The 4,877-nt window shown below is 28.3% G+C and overlaps 1 protein-coding gene across 2 annotated transcripts in view; it reads left to right on the top strand.

Annotated features, from left to right (window-relative positions):
• Positions 1–1,437: 1,437 nt before the first annotated feature.
• The window catches only part of LOC119832259 (senecionine N-oxygenase), a 17,941-nt gene continuing 14,501 nt past the window's right edge, over positions 1,438–4,877 (top strand). For both annotated transcript variants that reach the window (XM_038355919.1, XM_038355920.1), the window contains exon 1: positions 1,438–1,551. The gene's annotated coding sequence lies outside the window, so the exon portion shown is untranslated. The remainder of the gene's footprint in view (positions 1,552–4,877) is intronic.

Raw genomic sequence — 4,877 nt, 5'->3', positions numbered from 1 at the left:
ATAAATTTATCAGCAACATTGTATGCAATTAGATAAGATTTGTCTGCAACAGACGTTAACAATTAATTAACGTCATTCATCCATTCATAGATATTCAAGAAAAATCTTTATGTTCCTGTTCCATGTAAATCATTCATTCGTAGAATTCAAAGGTCATGTTCATTTCCATTGCCATATTTGTTGTGGAAACCTCAGAAAATGTGACAGCTATGTGCCGATCATACTATATAACATACATGCATACATACATACATACATACATATATATAAAATATGGTTTCGCCATAAATACCGCGTCTTGATTAAAACACGTTGTACCAGGCGACCATAATATGACTAGACTAGATAATCTAAGTTTTTGAATTCATTCATATATGATTTCTACTGTGTTATTTATATAAAATAATTTTACATGAAAATAAATAATAATAAATAAACAATGTACGATCGGAACATGAATCAATAAATCAATTCAATCACATGAAACCAACGTGCTAATACTTTTCATTGAACTGAAATGGCCTTGAATAAACAAACATGATTGCAATTTGGTTATTAAAACTGATAAATATTATAAAGAAATTGTAAACAGTTGTAAATATCACATGCAGCATCTTTATCGAGGTGGAAAAGTCAGGGAGTTTTATCAAGTAATAATTGAACGATATAAGAAACTGTTACTTTGTATACTGGTAAGAAAAAAATTTAAAGATTATTTGAAAAAAAAACGAGTCTTATATAGATAATTTTGTTTTACACGAATTCATCATATTTTGTTCGTGCATGGTCAGACCTTTCAAGGGTATAAACTATAAATAATATAAAATAAACATATATTTGTTATTGTTTACACAATTATCCGGACATGATAGTTGGATAAATTAGCCTCGATCATGTAAGAAAACAGAATGCTGTACATATTATATATTTACAATTTTCATTCAATAGTAACTCAAATAATCGGCTGTAACCTATTACACACACATATACAGGAATTTGTAAATTTAATGAAATGTTTGAAAAGTTAAGTTAATATTCTATATAATATGTGTGTTTTATAAATTACAAACTTAATAAACAAAAAAAATGCAACATCTAGAAATTGAAGACTTTAACGGACTTTAAACGCTATCATATCTGTATGTACTCGTAAAATCAAACACAAGAAAATACTTACTTCATAACATCCTCTTTTTTTAAATTTACATTTGATATTTTAGCAACTTTCATTAAGGCAAAACTTTCATTACCCAGTTCTTAATTCGTAGTGATTTTTTTTTTTATTTAAGAATAACATTTTTCGCTCATAATTTTCGTTATTAAATTCAAAGTCACGTTAACCTGGAACATAAAATTTTCCAATATTTAGTGCATTTTTTTGAATTACCAGCTCTAGAGCAATTTATTAATATTTTTAAGGGCATAAAACCCAATGTAACATACGCGTTTCGTCATTCGTACACGGAAGCTCGTCGCGGCGACTCGTCTATTATATTAAAGTGCATAGTGCAGTGGTTTTATAATTTGACTCGTTGGAATTAAACTGAATAGGTATGTATGTGTGTAAACTAGATGTAAATTAATACCACTACTTATTTATCCATAAGTTATTAATTTGTAGGTAGAGGATTAATAATTTTTAATGTAGGTGTATTTTTAAATTTATTTAATTTTCACATGAAATAAAAAAGTAGCAATGCGTGGAATTTATATATTTTAATAAAATATTTTTAAACTATTTAATACATAATAAAAGTATGAAAAAAAGACAATTTTAAATGAAACAAAAATTTATTCATTTTATTGATAACGTTTTAAATTTAGATTGACTTAATTCAATTCGTCTTTAATAATAAAAAATTTAAAAATTAATATTTAATATAATAAATTTGATTTACTTTTTGTTAAAAAAAAAAAATAGATAGGGCTGCTACCCTAAAATTTTTTTGCATGCTAAGATATATTTATAAAAGCATGTAGCATACGTACCTAGAGAAGCGAATACATGCCCACTGACCGACACTAAAATTGCATTATTTTTTTATTAATTACTAATTTTAAACATTAAGATAATATAAAATAAAGACTAGATATAGACTGTAATATGTGAAAAAAGAATGGACTTCATCCACGTCTCATTATAGTTAATATATACATAAATTATCGAGTTACTAGCTGGAGCCTGCGGCTTCTATTGCATACTTATCATGTGCCAATCCAGACTATAACCTACCCGTGTATAAAATTTCACACAGATCCCGATCAGCTGTTACATACTTGAAAGAGTATAAAAAATATTCTTACACGCTTAACTTTTGTCGCGTTGTAAATAAGATATATATAATTTGCATGTTTCCACTACAGGAGCATGTTCTGCATGAAACTTCTTGATTCTTAGTAATTAAATGCAAGTATTTTTTATTTAGCAAAATGGAGCAGAGGCTATATATACAAAGTAGAGATAACATTTTCGCCTCCTCTTGATTCCAGGTCCCGATAATTAGATCTTATCACTACATTATCATAGCTACCTGCAGGCTCGACTGTGCAATATTAAATGATAATAATTTTGAGCTAGTCGCCGCTTACTTCGCGGTCGCTCGCGACAATTTTCTGTGTTGCTTCATTGTTAATGTATACGCTCATAGACCTCTATTAGCGGACTTACCTACTACCTACATAATCCATATATTGTATACTTATCATTTAATGTTTTCCCTTCACTTTAACCGGTCATTTCGCAAACGTACGTAAAACTTTAATAATAGGTACAGATAATTAATTATCACTTCAGAGTTTATTAAATTTGGGCAAGTCTTATCCAAAGACAACCTATTCGCAGCATGTGTATTTATTAAGAAGAAATTTTATAAAATCTATATTCCATTAGGCAAGCTAGTAAATGACATGTACGAAGTACGTAGGTATGTTTTGTTTACTTACTAAGCTCATCGATATGAAACAGAGTTAGTTATAAATCATTGCGATAAGAAAGTCCAAGTAAGTAAAAGAAAAAGGTATTTTATCTCAGTACAGCTAAATATCAGTACGCCAAAACATGCCAACGCCAATCACGAAAAATTGTGAATTAATTAATACATCCTAATAAACATTTTAATGGTTACTCCTTAGTCATGGAAATTTAATTGAGTTAACATTCCTCACAGCTTCTATGCCTATATAAATTATTGAATAATGAGATAGACTGTCCATCACTGTTGTCACAAATTGGCTTCAATGTGCCTATCTATAACTGTCGGCTTAGTACTTTTTGCCCAATTTACGTGAAATTTTCAAAAAATAAATATGGTTCGAACTCCCCATTACAACTTATGTTAAAATTATATAATAGAATGTTTACCGTCGATTGTAACACTGATGTTCATTTTTCTAAATTGAGCTTGTTCAAGAAGCAAATTTTGAATGCCTTAAGCTAATTATATTAAATTTCAATATTTGTAGCTGTACATCAAATTTTTATTTTTATTTTAAATCCTGGTAAAGCTGTGCCTACCTGTAATTTAGATACATGAGTACTAATGTGTTGATGTATAGTTTAATGTTTTAATAGTTTTAACAAGAAATTATGTATCTAGTTGGTAAGCCTTTATTTAAATAAATAAATTAAATAAATAAATAAACATTAATAAAAATTATACCAAATGTTTATAGCATTAATTAAAGACATAATCACAGATTGTTCATGATTAGTAGTGAATAAACTATGTAATTCATAAATCTATAGTATTTTTATGCACATCTATGCTACACTTGATAACCCAAGATAACTTCTCTGTACATGCATTTTATTGCAAATTCAATTGTTCAGAAGTTTAAATCCATTTTTTTATTGATAAGCCATTATACTAACTATCCCATATTGGAAGCAAATTTATCTTCGCACATAAATAATAAGAATATATACATGAATTTGGATTTTCATCAAAATTCATATTCACGTAGGTACGAAACAACCTTCAGATTAAATCTGTTTATAACATCAATTTCATGAGCTAAAGAGAGCTTTATAATATCTAAAAGAATCTGTGTAATCGATTGCAATAAAAATTTAATAATGCATGATATGCATTATTAAATTTTTATTGCATCTTCAGGATATATTGTTATTTGACAGTGTGCTGAAAACATAATAGTGTAAATTTTACTTTAATATTAAAAAAAATCACAAAATACTTCTGAATATTTCTTTTAAAGACTAAAAATATTTATTATAGGTTATATATGGGTAATCATTCTAGCTATTTATCAGATTATTCTTCAAGCAACGTGGAAATTCAATAGTGATTAATTTTTCTTGTAAAATCAATCAATTTTTATTAAATCATGTGCTCTTATTTCTTAGCATGCGCATGTTACGCAACGGACGCATGTGTGCGTGCGGTCCTGTATACTGTCGGTCCACAGGATCGCATGCACACAAGTCGGCCGAGATTTGTTGACTGAATATCTATATATGTATGCGTGCGTCATTTCACGAATTGTCCCCGTAAGAATACTCAGGAAAGAAAATATACTTACGCTAATTAAATTTATACAAAATTACGACAAGCAAAATATGGATTGACATGACTGCTGTAGATGTTATTTTCATATATTTCGTATTTTAATTTTTGTTTACTTCCAATATATATTGTCTTTAAATTGCTCAAATAGTGGAGAAGGAAATAGGCAAGAATCAAAGCATCCTACTGCAACAGTAAAAAAAGTATTAGTAGTTGAAGAGGGAAGTTCAAAATATATTTTTGTTTTTATATTTATATATTTTATGAAAGTACATATACTCCCTTCCTGATTTTCAACTTATCAGAAATGATCGCACTGGTAGGACTGGTGGTGGTGTCGCCATTTATCTCCGT

This window comes from Zerene cesonia, chromosome 15 (genome assembly GCF_012273895.1).
Source record: "Zerene cesonia ecotype Mississippi chromosome 15, Zerene_cesonia_1.1, whole genome shotgun sequence".
In the NCBI taxonomy this organism is placed as follows: Eukaryota; Metazoa; Arthropoda; class Insecta; order Lepidoptera; family Pieridae; genus Zerene; species Zerene cesonia.
The sequence above is the reverse complement of the archived record's forward strand: the minus strand, read 5'-3'. Positions and strand labels throughout refer to the sequence as shown.